The sequence below is a fragment of the Protopterus annectens genome, chromosome 2.part0 (genome assembly GCF_019279795.1).
Source record: "Protopterus annectens isolate FY-2018-M chromosome 2.part0, PAN1.0, whole genome shotgun sequence".
Lineage (NCBI taxonomy): Eukaryota > Metazoa > Chordata > Ceratodontiformes > Protopteridae > Protopterus > Protopterus annectens.
The window spans coordinates 1,689,070,608-1,689,096,274 of record NC_056728.1 but is presented as its reverse complement, the minus strand read 5'-3'; positions in this window follow the sequence as shown (position 1 = coordinate 1,689,096,274).

Sequence of the window (25,667 nt, the reverse complement as noted above, 5' to 3'; positions counted from 1 at the left end):
TACAACAACATTTCCCCTCATTACGCCAATGCCTTAAAAACTGACTAAAAACCTTGTAAGTTAAATTCTGACAGGTGTAATGATGTGGTCACAGGAGGGCATTCACTGAGAAGAGTTGATTCAAACTGAGACAAGCATGAAGAATTCCTGAGTGCTCAAAATAAACTGCAGCTACATGCATACAAATATTTCAAGCATGGGCATTAATGCCCTTCTATCTTACCAATATACTAAAGCAAATAATAAGTGCCCAGGCTCTTCTTAAAAATACCTAACTAGTACTTTCTTTAATGTAATTGGTAGTCTGTTCCATGCATCAGCTACTCTTTCAGAAAACCAGTTAGTGCACTTCTCATTCCTATAGAATCTTCTACATAAGTTGTTTGATAATTCTCTACTACTTTATAATAACCCCAAACATTCTCTCAGATAGTTGTCTCTAAATGCCCTGTATACCTGAATAAGGTCTCCTCTTAAATATCTGTATGAGACATTGTACAAGTTCAGGTATTTCAGTATTTCATAATAACTTAAACTTTCATGTCCATGAATGCCCTTGGTATATTTCCACTAAACATTTTCCAATTTGCTCATGCTTGTTTTCTTATAAGATATTTATATTGCTATTCCATACTCTAATTTGGGTCTGATGCAGCTTAGAAAAACATGCTTTCATAATTTCTGATTTCCTAGACATTACACGTTTTATACATCCTATACATTTATAAATATCATTAACCAATAGGTTGGTATGATTAGAAAAGCACACTATATCCATCTACCCATATACCCAGATCCTTAAATAAATCTACACTTTCAATCATGTTGTATCAAATATTCATTCTTCAGTCTATATCTCCCAAATATCAGTGTTTGATGCATTTATCACCATATTATTCTCCTGTGCTCAAATGGTCAGTTTAGTCAGTAGTTTTGCAGACATGCCCTATCTGTAACACATGTAATCAGTTTATGATGTTTATTTATCTTTTGCACCTAGTCACTTTAAACTAAATAGCAACTAAAATTGTTACAAATGCATATGATTGATATCACTACATGGATTTGCATTCCAAGTGGTGTAGAATATCAGCCAGACAGTAAATATTCTAAAATCAGCTGAATGATGCAATTCAAATTTAAGTCAGTAATTCAGTTTTACTGGTTCATAAAGTACATTTTCTGGACTCTGCACTGACCTGTAAGGAAGACAATATGATATACTGTAGTTGGGGAAACAAGTCTGCAGTTCAAAAGGGAAGAATCCACAGACATGAAAATCCCATCGGATCAAGCGTTTATTCATACAAAATACAAGTTAAGCGCTTTCGTCAGTCTAATCAGCTGACTTCATCAGGACAAGTTTATAGACACACAAGCAGCCTTTTATACCTAAAGTAGATCACATGACTAGGTGGCAAAAGCCAAAGTCTGCAGTTCCTTAATTGCCCCACAGCTTGATAAGAATTTAATGTAGCTTGGCTTTGCTTTAAATTATTGTTACAGTTGGGACTTCCAGTTTGGAAGAATAGCCGCTTGAAGTGTGGAATGGCTCCTCCCCAATGGCTTTATGTTTATGAGGGAGATATGGCACCTATACCAGTGAAAACAAAGACTACATCTTTGGAATCACTCTGTTTTATATATGTTCAAAAAAGGGAAACTTCAAAATAAGAAGAAGAAACAAGATTTGAGACAACTAGCTGCAAACACCAAATCCACTAGCCAGAGGGAAATGGAGTGTGAAAGGCTGTGTAATAATTTTCAAGACTTGACCATCCACTGCAAAACACAGGGAAGAAAACTGATAATGCACTCTTGACATACTCAGATGATATTTCGGCCATTCAAAAAGAGAATGCTACCTTGAGAAAAAGGATAGCTGACCTTGAATCTAAAATGGAAGAACTAGTTGATAGACAAGCTGATGAAGCAGAGAGAGCCAGAAGGAAGAATCTCAGCTTAATTGGAGTGCCAGAAAAACTTGAGGGTTATACTTGTATAATTATTTTTTAGAACTCCCTGGCAGAATGGTCCAGTATGGCATTGCATTTAAATGAAATAGAAGGAGTGCACAGAACTTTGGGACACCCTGCAAACAAGGCTAGTAGTAGGCCCAGATATGTAGTTATTCACCTGGAGACCTTTGCACTCAAAGAGGCCATCTTTTCAATGATTTGGGGACTACAGGAAGGTCTATAAAGAGGGCAACTAGAAGGTATTCTTAGATAATGATTATTTGGTAGCCACCTCATAGAAACAGTTAGCATTTTACCTGGTTCTAAAAATATGCAGACAACAAAAAATAAACAGTTTAAACTCTCTTACCTGGCCTATTTAAGGATGTTGCTTCCAGGGTGAAGTAAGATTTTTTTTTTCTCCATGAGATGCCTTAATGTTTCTGAGTAAAAGGAGAACAGACTAGCCAGGGCAGGTGCAACATTCAGACCCAAGTGTTAGAGGAAATGGGATGAACTCTGTACCTGCACATAGACACGAGGAGATACCATAAAAAGACAATTGCTTTCCCATTTTTAACAAGCCATTTAGGAAAGTCTAATTCATGCTTACTCTAGAGAAACAGTTGTGGATGTTTTAAAATGAACTCAAGTTGAAGGCGCTTAAAGGCAGAAGACGTGGAGTTATCAGTGGTAAGCCAGAGAACTTTTCTACTGTCTGTTATTGGGCTGGTATATTTATATCTACCCCTTGGAAGAATCAAAGCATCAGTGGGCATGTCACCTACCTATAGCAAGCTCTCCAAATATGCAATAATTATATAGTTGGACTTGAGGGACTACTTTAAATAAAACTATTTCACAATAAGCAACTGGTCCAGAAACCAAGATATATAACCCAATTCTCCCTATGGAAATATGATGTTACTGAAAGTTGGAGGGGGGCAGTAGGCCACTTGTCCACTCAACAGTGGTTTAACAGCTGCTATTCAACTAAATTTTGATAATAGCACTGGCTTATTTGCCTAGAAGCTGAACATTAATTCCCCTTTAAGAACTGTAAATAGTTTTATCGCACTTGAAATGTTGACTTGTTTTTTTTATGTTTCTCAGCTTGCAGGTTTTCAGGATGTTAATTGGTGTCTCTATTTATCTAGCTGTTCATTGAAGTTTTGAGAAGGGGAAAAATAAGACAGACAGACTGTTGAAATACAAAACGAAAACATCGTTAACATAAAGTTATTTCATGGAATATCAATGAGTTGATGGACGTTGCAGACATGAGAAAGGTACTCCAGTGCTTGCATTTTTTACAAACATCATTTCTCTGACTACAGGATATGCACTTAGGGAGTATGATACACGTGGCATTGAGGGGCAACAGATAGAAGGCTTTAGTCACAGTATAACTGGAGGGTACAAGATGGAGAGGCACTATAATTATGATGAATAACTCTATAAACTTCAGAGTGTGGGGTGCACACATTGTTCATGTGGTAGGGTTTGCTATGTACACAAAGGAGCTGACAGGTTGAATTGTGACCTTGTAGTTTATGCATTTTCCTTGAGGATCCTCTCAAAAGGAATTTAAAGAGATTATGCTAGAGGCAATACATTTTGCAGAAGGGACAATGCTGTTTTCTGGAGACTGAAATACTACAATTACCTTAGAGGATGTCTTCAGAGGCCCAAGAGGGTATAAATTCCCTGCTTGGGTAAATATGATGACTCATGCTTAAAAAGCATAGCGTTAGCAGATGTTGCTATAGATATTAACTACCCTAAGCATTTTACTCACATATAAGCTAGAACAGGTGCAGCAGGCTGACTGAATAGAGGATATATTTCACATGAGGATACCCATATGCTAACAAAAGTAGAGCTGCACTGTGACTTTGTCTCAGACCATTCCCCTCTCTCTTGTCAACTGGTATTCCCAATAAATGCCCTGGGAAAAAGTATTGGCACTTTTCTGTCTATTAATTAAAACAACTGTACTTCTAACTGAAAAGTAAGAGAGTGCTACTGGGCTTGATACAAACCTTCAAAGTAACCACCATTTTGACTGGGGTAGCCTGAGATGCTCTAAAGGAGCAGATTGTCTATGAGGTGAAAAAGTTTATCAGTAGAGATTAGAAGCAGAAAAGGTCCATCCTAAAAAGGTCAAAATGTTTCCTGGCATATCTGGATAATTGGAGACTTCAGATCGATTTGCAGATATATAAGACATAGTAAAGGCAAATACTGAAAATCTTGGATAAGAAATGGTAATTTCTGATTGAGGGATACTGAAAATGTTTCATTATGGACCCCCTGCAATATTAGAAGAAATAACAGTTAAATAAAGGCAAAAGGGGATAAACTCCATAACAATGCCCTATACTCTGTAGAACAAGGACATATTGTCAAGATTATCATTGCCCACCTGATCATGAAGGGATTCACATCTAGATCAAGGGAGGTCATCGCCCCCCTGTACTCATCACTCATTAGACCTATGATTGAGTAATACAATGCCCCATCTGATGTCTGACCAGACACCTACAGCAGCTGGAAGAAGCCAAAAGTTCCTCACCAAAGAAAAGGATAAGGAAAAAAAAATGTCTTATGTCTTATGTTGCCCGAAAGAAAGAACTATTCAGCTCAGCAGTCTCCACGCTTGCTCAGAGGTGACCTGTGCCTGACATATATGCCCATGTCAAACCCTGATTTGATGAAGATGTTTCAATCTCAAAAATCTAGATCCTAGAACCACAACCAAGGAGACTTAAACCTTGACACGGAACATAATAGAACACAGACCATGGGACAGATTCATCATGCTGAGGAACAAAATGCTGTGTGATGTGAGGCAGAGCCGGAGGCAGAGCTTGAAGAGCCTTTGTATCTTGTGAAATGGGAATCTTGACCAATGATCGGAGATATACTCCCAGGGATTGCACTTAGTGTCACTGCTTGACTTAGGCAATGCAAAATAATAGGCATAGTTAGTTTTATGGCCAAAGCCAAATAATGAAAGAAAATAAAACATGGGCTAGGGCTTATAAATGCCCCCTGCATATATTGGCAAGACCCCAGAGGAGATAATGCAGAAGTTTTCAAATACTACTAAGACCTCTATCAGGGGCTTCCCATACAGGGAGTCATGGTCTTGGAAATCAATAGATTTTTGATTAACCTATACGTCCCCTGTCTGCAAGAGGAACAGGCCTCTAGTATCATGGCTTCAGTCAGTAAAGCTAAATTAATGACTATTATTAATAGACAAGCCTGTTGGAAGATGCTGGGACTAGATGGATTGGCAATAGATCTGTGGAAGTGGTTGGGAGAGAACACAATCACTGCACTATTGAACTTATATAATCACTTGTTGACCACTAGAAAGGTCTCTGCCTCTTGGAAACAAGCTACTGTGGTAGTGCATCACAAGGAAGGGAAAAAGAAGGAGATGCCCACCTCTTACACACCCATATCTATCCTCAAGTGCAGTTATAAAATGTGTATGGCCCTTCTGGCTAATAGGTTAAGGAAACCTATCCTCATTTTGATACACAGGGATGAGATTGGATTTGTGGGAGGTAACTATCTGTTTGACAGTACCTTTACAGGTCTATGGTTGTTGGAGAGGAAAAATTTTCAAGGGAGATGGACTACTTTGATTAGTCTTGATGCTGAAAAAGCATTCAATAGGTGGACTGGTCTTTTTTGCAACAAGTTTTTTTTTAAGATTTGGATTGGGTATATGGTTTGTAGATATGTTTTTTTGCAATAACTTTGGGGTCAAGAGCTAAGATAAAACTCTCACACAGACTTCCTCCCCTTCCCATTTTCACAAGACACAAGGCAGGCCTGCCCTTTTTCTCGTATTCTAGTTGCTCTCTACATAGAACCTTTAGCCCAGCAGATAAGGATTACGAGTCTAGAAGGAATTATAATAGGCAATGAAGTAGGTAAAGCAGCTTTATACACTGATGATGTCTTGGTCTTCTTGAGGGGATCAAGGAAGGAAATTAATACCTTATTTGAAATGCTGGTTGACTAAGGGGAAATCTCTAGACATAAGTCAAACAGGGAGAAAACTAACATTTTGGTGATAGGTGACCTATTTCTGACCTACCTCCCCCAAGAATACAAGCCCTATATCCTGTATTACAGTGGTCTAACTCATTTAAATATCTGGCAATTTGAGTGTGTCCAACATATGAAACTTCACGTAGAAAAACATTTAATATTTTATTAGATAAAGCTCAAACCATAATTAGCAGATGGGAGATAATTCCCTTGGACACTGACCAAAGAGCATCAGCCATAACTCTGTATTCTTCCTCTCTGCCTTCACCTTTCAGCCATTCCTGAGTGAGATAACTCCCTCCATTTTCAGTAAAATCACGAATATAACACTAAATTGTATATTGGCTTGCACAAAACCAAGACTCAACTGTGATAGACTACTTCTAACAAAAGAGGCAGAGGCTTGGGATACCTGATCATCCTTGCTACATGGTTTCTACCCAAATTTGCTTTATTTTGAGACTCCCTGCAGGACCTGCAACCTTGGAGAAATGATCTGCTTCCTATTGATAGTTGTAGTTTGGAGAACCTGGAAGAATAAGCATTTAGAAACTGAAGAAGGAAGAACATCTCCATTAAATACTGGAGTCAGAGAGCACAAGATTTAGACTGGAAACCCTAGATAGAGGTTTCTCATGAATTTCATTTTAGGGGAAGGATTGAGACTTGAATATAAAGGAGTACTGCAAGCTGATTCTAAGTTAAGCATCATAACTAGAGGTTCTCAGGCAGCACCCATTTTAGTTGAAGCCTCTCACTAACAATAGGTTAGGGAGGTCCCTTGAGGAAAGGATTGATAGGTAGACTATATAAGTAGATTAAGGTGCTGTATGAATAGGGAAGTTCACAATGCAGAAATAAACGAGAGTTAGATTTCCAAATGTCCATCTCCCAGGCCTACTGGGAAGATATATGCTCCTTAGTCAGACATGCTACAAACAGCAGATTTAAGATATTTGGATGGATATGCCTCCATAAATATTTTTGCACTCCCACACAGATAGCTCACATGTTCCTGGAAATTCAGGGAGGTTTTGAAGATGTGGGCAGGAGAAACAGAGAGCATGGAGACATGTTTTCTAGGGTTGTGAGGGATAGCAGCCATTTAGGGGAAGCATGCAGAATTTACTCATGACAGTCCTTTTTCTATCCCCCCACAACTGACAGAACAATTGTTTCTCCAGGGAGTGGCTGAAGACACCCTGATCTCTACCCCAGAATAGAAGCTTCCCTGTCAGATCTTACTGAGGGCAGAGAGGGTTAGTGTCCCCAAGAGGAAAGAAAAGCAGCATGTAGAGAAATGGAGACCCTGGTTGAAAATCACCCATTCACATCAGGTAAGATTTATTTTATTTATTTATTTTTTATTTTACATTTGTTGACTGGGATAGTCCGACTGGAACAAAGTCCATTTACAGTGGAGGCCTGGGGAGATAAGCTCCAAACATAAACAAGAACAAATAGCAATTGAAATAAAACATAGATATATAGCCGATATAAAATATAAAATAGAAATGCAGATAAAAGAGCAGAATTCAGACAAAAATATATTCAGACTAAAAATGGTACAATTATATAAGTAGGATATTTCATAAGGTTATGTAGGTTCACATTGAATAGACACGTATACAGGATAGAAATGACCCTTGTTATACTCAGGAGAAATTAACAATATCTAATAGATAAGTAAATAACATAAATGTTGTTGTTTTAGCCAGGCTTGTCACAGTGACATAGCCAGTTTAATGCCAGATGTTGTTTAATTGTGGCTTTAAATTGGCATATGGAGGAGAGCAAGGTCATGGCAGCTGGAAGTATTTTCCAGGTTCTACTTACAGAATTTGCAAATAGGGCCATGCCAGCAGCGTTGTTAATTTTAGTTGTCTGTATTTGTAGCTTATTAGATGAGCGGAGCAGTCTCATGTTATTATGGGGGAGGATAGAATTTCTAAGGGCTGGAGTATTGTCTGGGCTATACAGGATTTTGTTAGCCATTATCAGCAGGTTGTACTTGACAAGATTAGGAAATTCCAGCCATCCAAGATGTTTGAGGTTGATGCAGTGGTGGGTTCTGAATGGAAGGCCTGTAGCAAACCTGGCAATGTGATTATAACAGGTTGTTAGTCTATTAAGTTCAGATTTACTTATATTTGCTAGAAGAGGGGAGGCATATAGGTTCATAGGTTCATACTAGGCTATCTGCCCTAGGGCATTTATAAGCCTAGCCAGAGTGTGTGTGGCTTTCACCACCCCTTAGGATGAGAATACTATACCCATTAGTTTGCTGTGCCTCTGTCCAGCAGTGACACAGAGATGATTCCCGGGGTAAACCTACGATCTCCCATCTACTCGTCAAGATTTCTCTTGAACAGAGTCAGTGAGGGGCTCTGCCTCATATGGACTGGGATTCTGTTCCATAGTGTAGGGAGTCTCTGGGTGATGAATTTGTCCCTCCAGCACGTCCTATTTATATCCGTGTTGAGGTTTAAGTCTCTTGCTCGTGGCTGTGGTGGATTTGGATTTTTTGAGGTGGAGCATGTCCATTAATTCCGGGTTGGACATGGCCTTGTATGTCAGGCACAGATAACCTCTGAGCAGGCGGTATGCGACTGAATAGAGCTGGAGTTTCTTCAGTCGGGCAGCGTATGACATATGTTTGAGCCCCTTTATCCTTTTGGTGAGGAACTTTTGGGGTCTTTCCAACTGCTGCAGGTGTCGGGTAAGGTACATTCAATGGGGCGTTGTACTCAATCATTGGTCTGATAAGTGAAGAGTACAGGGGTACAATGACCTCTCCTGATCTGGATGTGAATCCCTTCATGATCAGGTGGGCAATGTAGAAGGTCTTCCTAACCACTTTGGCAATGTGAGTGTCAAAAGAGAGGTTACTGTCAACTTGGGTCCCCAGGTCCCTGATAACTTCTTCCGTGTTTAATGGATTACCACCTATGTGGTAATTAGGGTTACCTTGTTTTTCCCAAAGGGTATGACTATACATTTTTGGCATTTAGCTTAAGGCCATGGCTCTGGCACCAGTTATCCATTTCTATGAGACCTCTCTGGAGGATGTCTGTGTCTGATGGAGTGTCAATTATGGTGCCCAGTTTGCAGTCATCTGCAAATTTTGTCAGCCACAATCCCCTATGTTTGCCTGCACTTCAGAAAAATAAATGCCGAACAAGAGGGGCCCAGGCCTGAGCCCTGTGGGACACCGCTCGTGACCTGCTTAGAGTCTGACATGGCACCAGCAACTCTAACCCTGTGGGTTCTGTCCTTGAGCCAATTTGCAACCCATCTTGTGACATATGGGTTTACATCTAAGCTGGTGAGCTTTTCTATGATGCCCGAGTGGGGTATTGTGTCGAACGCTTTTGCTAGGTCAAGGTAGGCTGTGTGAACTGCCTTACCCTCATCAATGGCCTTAGTGACTGTTTTGAAAAAGTCGACGAAGTTCAAGAGGCAGGATCTGCCCTTGACAAAGCCAGATTGGGTAGGATCCAGTGTCTTTAGGTCCCCAATGTCTTTATTTATGAGTTCCATTATGATCCTCTCCATAGCTTTGCAGACAAGGCTCGTCAAGCTTATGGGGCGGTAATTTCCAGGGTCTGTAGAAGCACCGCCTTTGTGGAGTGGGACCACAGTTGCCATATGCCATTCTTTGGGTATGTATCCTGTAGTAAGGCTAAGATTAAACAGCAGCCTTATGTGTGGGTTTAGTTCCTCATTGAGTTCGTGTAGCACACAGCCGGGGACACCGTCCGGTCCAATTGATGCTGTGTTTTTTGCTTCAGAAAGAGCAGCTCTCACCTGGGCATCTGAGATGTTTGGGAGGCTAGACTCTGGTGGGATAGATATTTCTCCTTTTGGGGGGGGGGGGATTTGCACTGAACCTTTCTGCCAGTATGTTGGCAATGTCTGTGGGTTCAGTGATTTTTGTATCATTTTGGACTAATTCTGAGCATATCTGGGAGTTTCCACCCAGGTTTCTAACATAGCTAAAGAAGGCCTTATGATTGTCTTTTGTGTCTTTAGCGATTTTTCTCTCAAAGTTGGCCTTGGATGATTTTATGAGTGATCGTAGTTTTTTGCTAGTATTGATCAGAGATGCCTTCCCTTTTAGGGATTTTGCTCTGTCATGTAGTAGCTTTCTCCTCTTGTTGTAGAGTTTGTTTATGGCTGGGGTCCACCAGACTGGTGCCTGCCTTTGGTGGAAAGGGTCTTGATTTTATTTGGGATTGCTTGATCCATACATTCCTGGAGGTGCTCGTAGAAGGCATTTGTAAGGGTTTCAGCAGCGTGTCTTGTGGTTTCCACTGGCTCGGGGGCCTTGAAGGATACCACTCCAGTCATAAGAGGTGTGAGTTTTGCTTTTGAAAAGTTCCTCACTGTGGTCTTTTTGATGGGGTGGGGCGGATGTGGATCTCCAGTGAGATTAATTTATGGTCTGATCTCACCAATGAGGGATATACTTCCGGTGTGGAGCATTTTGTCCCCATGTTTGTGATGATCAGGTCTAGTATATTTTCTCCTCTTGTGGGAATGGTGACTAGTTGTTCCATAGCATTTGAGTTTATGAACTCCAGGAACCTTTGGGCTAGGTGTTGGGGCTTGAGTAATGTTCCCAGTCTATGTTTGGGTAGTTGAAGTCACCCAATATGATGGTGTTTGGAGAGACATTCATACTCTCCAGTGTCTTTAGGAAGGCTGTGTGGGTTTCCTGAGTTTGAGAGGGTGGTCTGTAGCATGCTACAAACTGTAGGGCAGTTTTACCTATGGTTAATTGCACCTGGATGGTCTCCGATGCTTCGTGCATTGCCACTAACCTGGAGGTGTGGGTATCCTTTATGAATATGAATACTCCCCCTCCTTTTGTGGTTCGGTCCAGATTTTGGGGCCGGAACGCATGATATGAGGTATAACCTGATAGTGCTGGGGTGCTCTCAGGAGCCTTGAACCAGGTTTCAATCACAGCACAGACATCGATGTTCTCCATACTGAGGAGGGCTTCGAGGGCATGCATCTTGAGGTTAAGACTTCTGGCATTGAGCAGTATTAACCTTAGTTTTTTTCCATTTTTGTTTTCTAGGGCGGTAGGTTTATCATTTGAGCCTTGCCTAAAAAAGGCACTATGGGGGTGGCAAGAGCCTTTGCCAATATCCGAAGCCCAGGGTGACAGGTGCAAGCCGCCCCTTGCGTAAGCAGCTGGCTTGTCAAGCATGTCATCCCAGGCAGACAGACATTGGATCCCCTTAGAATGACACCAGTAATTAAGCCAATTATTAAAGTTGATCATTTTGTCTCTGTATTGTGGCATCATTCTTGGTGAGGGTAGGATACTGCTCAGGGTCAGGGTCATACCGGCCTGGGATACATAATCTGAGAGCTCCTCTATGTCTCTTTTCATGTAGTCCAGGGAGGTATGTCTCAGGTCGTTCACACCGGCATGGACAATGACTGAGTCATACTTGTACTTGCTGTGGAGTGACCTGAGTGCTTGTGTTATGTGGCGGATTCTAGCACCCGACAGGCAGCTTACTGTGATCTTTTCCTTTAAGGGCTGTGACTGTTTAGCACACTGACTTTGAGAACTATGTGTTGCATGTCTTATGTCTTGAGGTGGCAGTTGCTTGGGTGTCTGCTTTGGAGGCCTCTGTAGTTTTGGTAGATTTTTGATCAGTGCCTCCGAGTATGTCTTTGTGTGTTTATGTGTTTGTTTTGCAGTTGTGATAGTTCTATGTGAAACTGGGTTTGTGGTGTGTGTGGTTTCCTTCTCCTCCTGTCTGGTCTTGCCAGTCCTGAGTTGAGAGAGCTCAGCCTCCAGTTTGGCTATATAGTTGCATCTCTCACATGTATTTGTGTTTTGTGGGAGAAGGAGTGGGTTGTCTGTGTACATGAGGCAATTGTAACATTGCCTCAAGATGCCCAGATTCACCAGCTGAACAGGAGAGGACGCTAGCAACTGACCCTTCGACATGCTAGAAAAAGTTTGCTGTGTAACTGAGTCAGAAGGGACCTATAGGGAAATGGGTACTCAAGGGGATTCTAGGCTAATGTAGTACTTTGTTTAGTATATAAGTACTTTACCTATATAAAAATGCTTTAGGAGCAAGTGCTGAGCTTTTGAGATAGAGAATAGACTGTTTAGATTGCAAGTAGAGAAGTTCTAAGGGAAAAATTGAAGAGCAGACTTTACGGAGCCAGAAATAGTTTAACCTTGTTTAACCGGCGCTGCCCGATGAGGCTCTATGGGCATCTCCGCTAAATCACGCAAAGCGCTAAAGCGGCTTTATAGCACGGGTTTGAAAAGAGCTAGGAATTGACCCAAAATGGCCAATAGACTACAAGTTTCTGGCTGGAACCACTGCTCTAGGGAAAATAGGCTGCTCAGTGCTCCCCACTCCCACTGGTGAACAAAGAAGCTTCCCTTTATCCAAATAAGGATATGGAATAGCACAGGAACTGAGCCAAAGCCCAAAGATCAGCAAACTCTGAAGACTGGACTATTCTAGTTCAGTAAGGCTGGAAAACAAGATATTTTTTTGCAGAAAACAGAGGAAAACAGACAGTAAATGCTATAAATGCTTTTAAACGGCTAGCACACTTGAGTGTGTTAGCCTACAGGTAAAATTAAGCAACAAATAACTTTTTTAAAAGTGCAAAACAGTTAATCAACACAAAATCAGTTTAAATAGAATGCAGAGCTGTATAAACAGGTGAAAATGCAGTCGCTAAGCAGTAAATAATCAAAAAGCCAGAAACTTAAATCAGGAAAAAGTCACTCTTCTGCTCTCTGCTGCTTGTAGAACTCTGCAGGACACCATGAGGAGCGGTGCTGAGTTGAATACAAGCGAAAAAGCGCGCTAAAGCGGGCTTTATTACAGGGGGCTGAAAAGAGCTAGGAATTGACCCAAAATGGCCAATAGACTACAAGTTTCTGGCTGGAACCACTCCTCTAGGGACAAATAGGCTGCTCAGTACTCCCCACTCCCACTGGTGAACAAAGACGCTTCCTTTTATCCAAATATGGATATGGAATAGCACAGGAACCAAGACAAAGCCCAGAGATCAGCAAACTCTGAAGACTGGACTATTCTAGTTCAGTAAGGTGGGAAAACAAGATTTTTTTTTTGTTTTTTTTCTTTTTTGCAGAAAACAGAGGAAAAACAGACAGTAAATGCTATAAATGCTTTTAAACGGCTAGCGCACTTGAGTGTGTTAGCCTACAGGTAAAATTAAGCAACAAATAACTTTTTGAAAGTGCAAAACAGTTAATCAACACAAAAACAGTTTAAATAGAATGCAGAGCTGTATAAACAGGTGAAAATGCAGTCACTAAGCAGTAAATAATCTAAAAGCCAGAAAAAAATACTTAAATCAGGAAAAAGTCACTCTTTTGCTCTCTGCTGCTTGTAGAACTCTGTAGGACACCAAGAGGAGCTGTGCTGAGTTGAATACAAGTGAAAAAGCGAGCTAAAGTGGGCTTTATAGCAGGGGGTTGAAAAGAGCTAGGAATTGACCCAAAATGGCCAATAGACTACAAGTTTCTGGCTGGTATCACTCCTCTAGGGACAAATAGGCTGCTCAGTGCTCCCCACTCCCACTGGTGAACAAAGAAGCTTCCTTTTATCCAAATAAGGATATGGAATAGCACAGGAACCGAGACAAAGCCCAGAGATCAGCAAACTCTGAAGACTGGACTATTCTAGTTCAGTAAGGTGGGAAAACAAGATTTTTGTTTTTTGTTTTGTCTTTTTCAGAAAACAGAGGAAAAACAGACAGTAAATGCTATAAATGCTTTTAAGTGGCTAGCGCACTTGAGTTTGTTAGCCTACAGGTAAAATTAAGCAACAAATAACTTTTTTAAAGTGCAAAACAGTTAATCAACACAAAAACAGTTTAAATAGAATGCAGAGCTGTATAAACAGGCGAAAATGCAGTCGCTAAGCAGTAAATAATCAAAAAGCCAGAAAAAAATACTTAAATCAGTTATAGCAAATACAGTTATAACAAATGCTCTGAAATATACTGTATATTTCCAAAATGTTTGAGAAGGACAGTCAGAACACAAGAAGGTTCAGGCGAAAGAGAAAAAAAAAGTTTTGTTTTACTTTTTGAAAAGGAAAAAGGAGGAACAGGAGGCCTTATCAAATGTTCTCTCTGTATTAGGCAGAATGAGCTAATGACACTAGACTGGGAGGTGTGTCACAGTAGGGGCGGGCAACTGCAAGCCACCAAGTATAAGAGCAAGACACCAACAGGGAGGGAGGGTGTGACAAAATAGCCTACCGACAGCAAGCACTAGAGAGACAAATGAAAGTTTTTAAACAGATAAGGATTTGTGAAGATACTGAATAGACAAAGTGCTTTATATATATTCAATTTTAAAAACAGTAATCTGTAAAAATAATCAAAAAAAAAAAATCAAGATACTTATATTTTGAGAGTGTCAAAAGTAGGTGCAAGCAAGCAATGGCTATTTTAGCTGGGAGGGGTGAGGAAGGCTTTGATTCTATAGAGTGAGCCAAGTTTTCTATTGATGGTCTTGATTGTCTGACTTACTTGGAGGTCAAATTTTAAGTTATTGTCTATAGTGACACCCAGTAATTTTGTATTGGGGTCAGGGAAATGACTGTCCCGTCTTTTGCATTTATGGTGAAGGAGAAGGGTACAGACCTTTGGGTTGGTGGGAATACGAGCATTTAGTTTTTTTGGGGATTAAGTAGCAGGCGACACTTGGAGAGCCAGTTTTCTATGGCAGTGAATGTAGACTGGGTATCCCTCTTTAGATCAGTGGGAGATACAGCTAAGCAGATCAGAGTGGAGTCATCAGCGTATTGGGTACAGTTGATGTTTGGTATGATTATTACCCGGCACCATAGCTGGGAATCAGCAGGGCAAAAATGAAGATTTCCAGTAGACAACAAAGAACAGACTACATTTATTTATTTATTTTTCATTTGTTTACCAGGATAGTCTGACTGGATACATGTCCACTTTCAGCAGAGGCCCAGGGAGAAAAGCTCCACATAGACAAACTTACATAGATTACACAGAAGTTAGCAAACAATTATAAAAACAAAGTGATTATATACAATGGCTTAGTAGTGTTCCCAAGTAGGGACTCACAATTCTCATGGACAGACACTATTAAAAGTAAGAGACATCAGATTGGAAGCAGAGCTTGGTGATGTAGTTACAAGTAATGATAATTACAGAATATGCTTTAAGTTTATAACTTAATCAGGGTTGGTACATGGGCATAGCCAATTCACTTTGAGATACTGTTTGAGGTTTTTTTTGAAGAGACTTTTGCAGGATTGTGGAGTTATATAGCTGATAAAACAAATAATAATAATAATATAGTATTTTTAGGAATAGGTGCAATGTAACATAAGGTGTAGCCTCTCTCTGGGATATAAACCTAATGCTGAATTATCTGCAAGTAATTAATCAGATAGGTTTTGTAATCTGTCCGACTACTTTTCTGTTGTTAATGAATCTATGTACATGACAAATATTTAAAATTGGATAAGCCTGTGTTATAAGAATTCTAAGACTGATAACTATGTTATTAACCTCTGTTGAAATCTTAAGACATGTACAACCTGTTAAGCTGACTAATAAAAAAGTATTGTTATAACTGAATCTTCTTCTTTCATTTTTTCCCAGTTAGGGGTCACCACAGCAGATCACCTGTCCGCTCATGATTGGCAGTGGAGTTTTACAGTGTTGACTTGCCAGCTCAATGCCCAACCTTCCATGGAAGGCACATGCACACACATGCCTAGGGCCAATTTACAGTGTCCAATCCACCTACAGCATGTCTTTGGGATGTGGGAGGAAACAGGAGTACCCAGAGGAAACCCACACGACTACAGGGAGGACATGCAGACTCTGCACATAAGGCACCCCTGCCGAGAATCAAGCCAGAGAACCTCTTGCTGTGAGGTGGCAATGCTAACTGCTGCACCACCGTGGCCGCCCTATTGTTATAGCTGAATACATGACAAAATTGGGAGAAACAAATGCTCAAAACTCAGAAGTGTGTCATTGGTTATTAAAGCTGTGAGCATGGCAGTATGTGCTTCTCTTTGCCCACAGGGAATTTACAAACAGCCATATTTCTCTGCAGCTGAATGTCACTTCAGCCATGTGTCCCCAGCCAAATGTACCGCAGGGAAATGTCTCGCTGCCTAGGTGCTTGGAAAACAGTGAAAATGTACAGTTACTGTAACAGAATTAAAGTATTTTTGCAGGGAGGCTTTACCTCTAATATTTCTGACTTGGAGTGCTTTGCCCTCATATACACTAACTTAGAGACCTTTGCACCTCAGCATATGGGGAATTACTCAAGATACTGTTGACCTGGCTTTATGACCACTCGAACTTCAGCACTCAAGTCTGAGTGTCAAACACAAGATTATTGAATTTCTGCCAGGCTCCCACTGTAGTTAGCTGTTTTTACAGCAATATTTTAATTCAAGCAGAAACTTTTTATTATATATGTATTGTCATACTACAGCAGTTCTTTTATTTCATCAACCCTTTCCCAAAACACTCATCTCTTTACTTCTGAAGTTTAAGTTTTTGATAACGAATATGTATCATTAAATCCATTTCATTTTAATATTAATGGATAGGAAAAGCCAGTAAAATAAGCCAGGATATATTTAGACATGTCAAAATGTCCCTTAACATGATAGTAATGAAAAAATTGTAGAGATGCAGGAATGTCTCCATTACATCCATACTTCTCAGCTGTCCCTGATTTTGCAGAATGGCCCTAATTTTGCATAATGTTTTTACCCTGTCCCTCATATTTCTTGTCTGGTAATTTCTTGAGGATTACAGTCCATCAATAATGCCAGACATTATAGTTTCATACTTCTTATTTTTCAGAGATATAAATTGATGCTAAACTAGTTTGATTCATTTTTTGTAATTGAATTTGAATAATATTTAAAAATTGTCACTGATTTTAGGCCCCAGCCATTATTTTGGTTTTGTCCCAGATTCTTGAGTAAAGAAGTGGAGAGCTATGTACTCCAAGCAGGAGATAGTGCCACTAGAAGGCAGATTTAGGAAATCAAGGACATTAAAACTGAATATGCTGTAACAACTCTTAAAGAATGTAGTGTTGATGATGATAATGTTGTTACAGATACTTTTGTAATTTATTAATAGCCTCCATACATAACTGAGAACCCAGATCAATTCCATGACCACCATTTCTTATTTAAACATAGCCAACCATATTAACACAGGCTCTCAAAAACCACACAAGCTGCAAGAGACACAAGATAAAGGAAGGGACATCTCTAGTTTGATGAATTTGGAAATAATTTTTTTACTCCGTTATATAAGGATTTTAAAACCCAGCACAACTTGGCTTTATTGCATAACTTTCTATTTCAGGCACCTAGGCAGAGTGACATTTCCCTGTGGTATATTTGACTGGGGACACGTGGCTGAAGTGACAGTCAGCTGCAGAGAAATATGGCTGTTTGCAAATTCCATGTGGGCAAAGAGAAGAATGTGTTGCCATGTCTGCAACTTCAATAACCAAATGCACAGGGGAAAACCAATGTCCATGGTCCCCAAGGAAACATGAGACAACAGGCAATATGGCAGGCATCAGCAGCAGGCTGGCTGGAGAGCATGTCAGTGGCAATGAAAATGCAGTGCTAAATAGGCAGTGCCTTTATAATCAGTGTGTGTGGACCACTACCCCCTTCCCACTGTCTAGAGTACATTACCTAAAATGCATACTGGAGCATAAATGTGACTACAGTAGCCTGCAGGACTGCCCCCGTGCTGTAGCATACTTCTATATATTGTAGTTACATAAGTATGTTCTGTACACTGAGCACAATACTCATTACTTCTTCTGCCTCCATGCATTTGGTTATTAAAGCTGTGAGCATGGCAGTATGTGCTTCTCTTTGCCCACAGGGAATTTGCAAACAGCCATATTTCTCTGCAGCTGAATGTCACTTCAGCCTTGTGTCCCCAGCCAAATGTACCGCAGGGAAATGTCTCACTGCCTAGGTGCCCGAACCCTTCTACTTCACTTCTGTTTTGAGCATAGAATATAATGTTAAATATTAGGCTTACTATTGTAAACTATGATTGGTGGTGAATGGTGCAGTTTCATGCCATAATGATAAATCACAAATAATATTAAAAATATTTAGATGCTGTTAGATGGCAGCAGGCTTTCTCACCCTCCCTTGCTGTTCAACAGGAGTACCCCAAGGCTCCATACTTGGACAGCACCTTTTCCACATTTTTACCAACAACCTTCATTCATCCTGCAGTCTCCCATCTGTAATACAATACGCAGATGACTCTACTCTCTTGTCTATTTCCAATACTATCTCTGAACTACTCACACTAACACAGAATTCCTTTATCTCTGTTGAAAAATGGTTCAGAAATAATCAACTAATCCTTAACCCGAAAAAACTCAACTCTTTCTCTTCCTATCTCAGACACTCTCTCACCTTAAATCCAATTTTTCTCTTCCCTCCCTAGATGGCACCACTATCTCCTCTGCCTCACACACCAAACTCCTTGAGGTAATAATTGATGATTGACTAACATTTGACTTGCACATACAACAGGCCATCAAAAAACCCACCAAAAACTTGGACTACTTTATAGGAACAAAAAATTCTTCACTAGTATCACTACTGTCACTAAACACAATCTTGCAGGAATTTCTCTTACTTAGTCTTCTATACACTTCCCCCATCCTTACCAAAATCCAGATTACCTCAATGTAGAAATTGGAACAAACATACATCGAAATTGCCTGATTTATTTTAAACCAACCACTCTTGTCACATCATTGCCTCTCACTAAACAAAAATCAGTGGCTGGAATTTCTGCACCTTCTCCTACAATCACAACTCCACACTACCTTTTCCATACTCAACAACCCTTCTGCCTGTCCTGGTCTCACCTCCCATGTTACTCTCACCCCCCAGCCTCTCCAGAGTGCTGATCAGCATATTCTTTCAGTTTACAAACCCAAAAGGAATACTGGCAAACTACTTTACAAACACTCTGTCTCACTAAATTGGAACAAACTCCCCCTGCATATTAGATCCAACCCTTCCTTTCCCTGTTTTAAAAAGGAGCTTAAATCCCACCTACTAAACTTGAAATTATGCTGTTGGCTTGACCACACATAGTCTTAGTCTGTCCTACTGAATAACCCGTTGCATCTCCTAACTTTCTTTCTCTGTTAGTAACTTCTGTTTAAACTAATCTCCTAATCCCTCAACTCTACCACTGTAGCCCTACTATAGCCCCCTCCTTTCTCTCCCCCCTCCCATTCTCCACACTATTTATCCCCCTTCCTATCAATGCCTGTACATTTTCTTTCTTTTGAACAAAGATTAGATTTTTGTTTTTACTCTTATATGCAGTAAATTTAGACCACTGCTATCAGTGCAACCATTAGTGTTCATATTTTTTTCTTTTGTTTTTCTCTTTATAATTAATTTCATATTTGCATTGTTGTTTTTAATAGTTCTTGTCCTGTATCCTTATCTTTGCTTATGTTTGCTGGGGCTCTTTCCCCTTGGGTCTCCACTGAAAATGGGTTGCTTACTATCAGTGCAATGCAAATAGTTAATAACCTTTTCTTTTACAATCATTTTGTATTGTGATATATTTGCATATTGTCATATTATCTTTACTTATGTTTGGTGGGGCTTTTCCCCTCAGGTCTCTACTGAACATGGGTTTCTTTTGCAAACTCAATTGGCCTAACCCAGTTAACAAATGTGAAATAAATAAAAATAAATAAATATTAAGTCTATATAACAGAACTCATTCTTCAGCAAAACTATGCAATTGTTATTTACAAATAAGAATCAGAGTAATTTTTCAACAGAGTCGAGTGCCTTTCAAATGCAGTATGACTGAAAAGCTAAATAAAGGGACTATAGCAAACATTAATTCATTACTTAAGCATGGAAGCTATCAATTTAGTCTGTCTAGGGGAGAAAGTTAATGATGTCACTTCCTCTGTGCATATTGCTGTCCTTGCTTAGCACTAATATCATAAAATGGAGGCAGAAAGAGACCGTGAGGCTGTCTGATCTGCCTGCGTAGTAGGTGAGAACAGCTACTTCTTCACTTTTCCTCCTCTCACTTCAGGCATTCTAATTTTTTTTTTCAAAATATCCTAAATGTCTTAGCCTCCTTTTCATCATTCTAGATGAGATTACACAGTAGCATTAGCTTTAAAATGAGACTGAGACTTATTTGCATTGCTTGATGTACCACCAATACCTTTAAGTAAATTATAGGAATTTAGCATCTATATGGTAGTGTGAAGGCCTTCATAGCCATAATTCATAGGATCCATGATAGCTGTCTGTACAGCTAGTGGTGTGTAATTTCACTGTCTGGGCTGATAATGACTTCACAGCTCATATGAATTACTTTGCTTATACTAAGAAAGGTTTTGGTTTCATTTGTATAGTTTCCACTTCAATCCATATGAATGGACATCCATTTTCAACACAGAGTGTCACTTCAGACCTACAAGTGGAATCAGTGTCCAGACCTATTTACTATTTGGTCCTACTGAGCTTTGAGTTCCCTTGTCCCTTTCTTTATGATGTAGAAGTAGCCGAGTATAAAAAGCAATCTAACATAATAAATTTGGCCTCATCTCTTACCCTTAACCACTTCCTCTCAAATTGGAGTGCAGAAAAGTTAGAGGTGCTGACTACCAGCTGTAATAATCTGGTGATTTCAGCTCTGGTCACCACGATCGCACATTTGGGCTAAACAAATGAGCAAATTTCAAACTTCGACATTCTCAGAAGTTCAGAAATCAGCAACTCAAACAGCTGATTCACTGATTTTCAAACTAAAATGTTGAAGACACATCGTAATGCAGGAGGGCAAGCCCCTCTACTTTAATATACTAACTCTGAGATCACACTAAAGTGGGGAAAGGGATCATTTTCCGATCCCCGCTATAGTGCAATCCACACCCACAATGTCGAATCTGCAATGAGCGAATGCCAATGTGCATTCGCCCATTGCACATTCAGACTATTTTTTCAAGGTTTTGCCACTTTGAAAACCTCCTTTTGAGCAAAGCGGATTTGCACGAGTGCATAACGCACTTATGAAGGTAAACTGAGGCAAATAGATAATGGAGCACAGATGGCAGCATCCCCACCCTTCTGGGGAAGAAATGGAATTGCACATGCATTACTACAGACACAGCTCAAATATCTTCTGTTAAGAAAGTTGGTTTTCTCTCCATTGAGATTGCTGTTATGAGAAACTGACTGACTTTACTTTCCTATATGGTCAACATTTTTTGCAGAGTCCAACCTGTATGATCACTCATGATTTTTTTATGCAAAAAAGTGAATTAGCTGCTCAGTTCTTCACAATCGTAATAATCTATGTTAGGTGGCAGATACCTCCAGGAGTACACAGGTGGATTGCACTACCTTGTTAATAATATAAATTTGCCTTGATATAAGTTTGATGCCTTTAGTCTTGATTGTTAATAATATAAATTTGCCTTGATATCAGTTTGATGCCTTTAGTCTTGAAACATTTATGCAGATGCTTCCACATTTGTAACTCACTACTAACTTACAGACTTGACACTGAGCCAACAGGTTATAAATGCCTTGGCTTAATGTCCTGTGCCCTTGTCTTTTTAGAGTCACTAAATCCAACCTGAGATTTAGTTTATTTCTATCAGTTTTAAAGAAGCCTTGATTATTCTAGTGTACAACAGTAGCACTTTGTCCCTGTGCATTCTATAACGTTACTGTAAAATCTTTAACCTCCCTTTTATTGGAAATGTGATGGAAAAAGTGGTGTGTAAACTAATTAAATGTGTTTCAGATTATCACAGACTCAGAGATTAATTTCAGTCCAGTTCATTAGCTTACTACAGATACAAGTCTAGATTTTCTGAAGTAATTAATGATTATTTAGGGGTAATGTATGCTGATTACTGGTCCTCCTTATGTTTTCTGCTGAATTTACCATGCTTGACCACCTAATGTTTTCTAAGGTTAATGACCAACTGTGAAGTTCTTGGAACATCAGTTGAGTGGTTTATATCTTGTTTCAAAGTATTATAAGAGTGTAGTTTCAGTGAATATTTCCACCACTGCTTAACCTCTTAGCTGCAGTGACCTCCAAGGCTAAATACTGGGCCCATATTTATTTATTCATTGTGTATATGATACCACTTGGTGATATAGCTTGAAGAAGAGACTTACAGTTTTATTGCTGTTCACATCTCCTTTTCATTGGAGTATGTGGCCTACTCACATTTCATGGGGGACTATGTTGATGGCATCCTAACTTAAATAAGCTTAAACTAGTTCAAACTAAACCCATCCATGAATGTTGCCATGGTCTTCCATTCTGCATTAAGAGACTCCACTACTTTTATTTTGGAGTCCTGCAATGTTTTCAGTGGTCATGAGCTGGAGATTGTGTCCAAGGTGCATAATCTTAATGCATTTGTTGAAATCTGCTTGAAATCTCAGAACCACATATATGTTATAGTCAAGTATTTCTATCATCACTTGTGAAATATTACCCATAGTATGTGCTTTATTACCTTTGATGACTTACTGATGATTGCACAGGCTTTAATCATCTCCTGTCTGGACTTTGCAATTCCATTAATCTGGGACTGTCCAACACCAAGCCTGATGGTTTGCAGCAGGTGCATCATTCTTTGGCTACGCCCATACATGGGACCTCTAGGCACATTTACATGGCATTTGTCACAGTTCTCTAACGGATATAGTTTCATCTTTAAGTAATGGATAATTGGGTTCAAATCCCTACCTGACCAGGTTCTATCTTACTTAGAGAAGCTTCTTGTGCCTTACCAACTTTCTCAGACCTTCCATTCATCAGTCATGGTGATGTTTATAATCTTTAAGTACAGACTTAAGTGATACAGTCTCAGATCTTGTTCTTTTAATGCCCCAGCTTTAGAAATGTAATTCTAGATCAAGGTTCCAGAGATGTCGCAAGATGCACCTGTTACATATGACTGTTGGTGACTGATTGAACTCTTTATATAAAACGTGGTTATTTTTTTTAGAGTCTTGATTACTTCATGTTTTATCTTATTTTATAATATGCCTGGTTCTAAAAGAATTCAAATAAAGATAGATTGATCGGATTTTGGCATCTAATTTCACCTGCCTACTATCCTCTTTGTGAAGATATTCTTTCTAATACTTGTATCAAACAATTCCCCTTAAACTGGCAGTCCTACCCACTTATATATGCCCCCTGTCCTTAACACCTTGATTTATTAAGTCTGAGTCCATTACATTTCACAGATAATGCCATCTAAATGCATATCATGCAATGTCTCTCTCTTTCTTCTAGTGAAAAACAAATATATTTATTAAGACATTTTTCATATCACATTCACTCCTTCCTCATCAACATTCTGGTTATTTTTCCCATTGACATCCAATTTCTGGCATAAACAGCAGCCATTAATCTCAGTGGCAGAGGGCTAAGCTACTGTCTTTCAATCTAATGAATTGCTTACTCATACAGAGGTATTCCATTTATATGGGTCATTTAATTAAGGCTGTTAAAAGTCTACTACCTGTCAAACTACCCATGCTTAGCTACTGGCATTGCTTGGATATGGTTGTACTTTTGCACTATTGATCACAAAAGTATGATTACCTTGATCTATGAACTCTTCTTGATAGATTTTCTTCAAATTAAGTCTGCACTCCTGCTCCTATGAAAGACCCAATGAAACTGTTACCTGTGATGTTGCTATGCATTAACATTTCACTCTCATTTGATCCCTTTCCCTTCTCTCTGACATCTATTTCCACTTTTTTTTACTGTGCACATACTTACTTACCTTAATTTTCCCTTCCACATGTGTCTTAAACTATGCCTTGTCTTCTTAGTATTCACTAGCTTACTTTTCTGACACATTACTAACTTTGCATCAGTTATTGCTGATCTCCACATTTATGGGTTTCTTGTATGTGCCCCTCTGCACTTTCTTCTTATAATAATATTCTACCTATTCTTTATTTACATATCCATGTAATATTGTAGACAAAATATATCACAATATGCACTAACATGTTTACTACGTGGTTGATAGCAGCATACCCTAGGATTTATGAAAAAGTACTGTAATGATGTGTTTTCATCCTGTGTTATGACATGTACAGTTATAATGATATCCATATAAGTCTATAACTTTTGCCACTCTGCTTGTCTGCTTGTTGAACTTGTGTTATACTATAATGTTTTTCACTGTGCTATGTTCTCTTAATGCATACCAACAGAAACTGGGTGGAAATTTCCTTCCTTGGTCACATTTATAAATTGGTTCTATTCTGTAGTGGTCCAAATGTCAACAACATGTATTAAATAAATCAAATTATTTGTACCCTTTCCAGCAGTGTGACCCATCTTTCATTTTAAGTCTGAAGAAAAGAATACAACATTCCATCTGTGCTCCTACAAGGGTCTGACAGAGTGGTAACACCTTCTTCCTGACTCTGAACTCTGCACCTCTGGATGTTTACTGAGACATTTGATTTTTCCCTAGCTGTCACCCTCCCTTATTAAATCCAATGGTTCCTCCTTTCTTTAAAAATAACTGCAACTCCTTCTTCTGCTCTGGGTTTTGGATTTCATTGTTGAATCTAGGCTTTCTTTGCCCAGGTGTATTAGCTTGAATTTGAAGGGAATGAAGCAGAGTGGCCACCTCCTAGACTATACCTCTAGCTTCTTTGGGTGTCTCACCTGGCTAGCACCCCATTGACTTCTACCCTTCTAACTCTGGTAGCATCTTCAAAAAAACACTAATCCAGTTTTCTGTGCATGGTGTAAGGCAGTGGCGGCTCGTGATACTGGACTGAAGGATTGCAACCACCCAGCTGTAAACCAAAATAAAAAAAATCCCCAGCTGTAAACCAAAACAAAAAATTCCCAGAAATCCATGCATGCATGCTTGGAAACTTGAATCCAGACTGCTGTTTAACCAGTCCAGATTTGGAAAGATGGCAGCAGTCTACAGATGCTCCAGAAGTCTATGCAGTTACAACTGCATAGAATGGAAGGGGATCAGACTGCAAGGTCTGCAGTCTGTGCATGCTCGGAATGAGCTAGAAGCAGCCCACACATACATGGCATTCTGGTGCCAAGAAACAGGAGTTGCAGACTTTATAATGGAGGATGGGACAGGGAACTGGCTTATTTATTCCAGCACCAAGAAACAGGAGCTGCAGACTTTTGAATGGAGGATGGGACTCTGCATCCGGAGTGAGCTGGATTCACTCAGGTACTGGTGTGTGTGTGTGTGTGTGTGTGTGTGTGTGTGTGTGTGTGTGTGTGTGTGTGTGTGTGTGTGTGTGTGTGTTTAATGCCCCAGTTAACTATAGCTGGTGTCTATAGAGAGTAACTCAGGCTCAAACCCTCAACCTTGGGTGCAGGTAGCAAGAGCCTGAATTCCCTACCCACCACCACGTGTGAAAAGCATTCAGATTTATGCCTCATATTTTTGTTCTGTTCTGTTCTTCATGAAATCTGTGGTTTTCTGGATTTTGAATTCACTAAATAATGACAGAC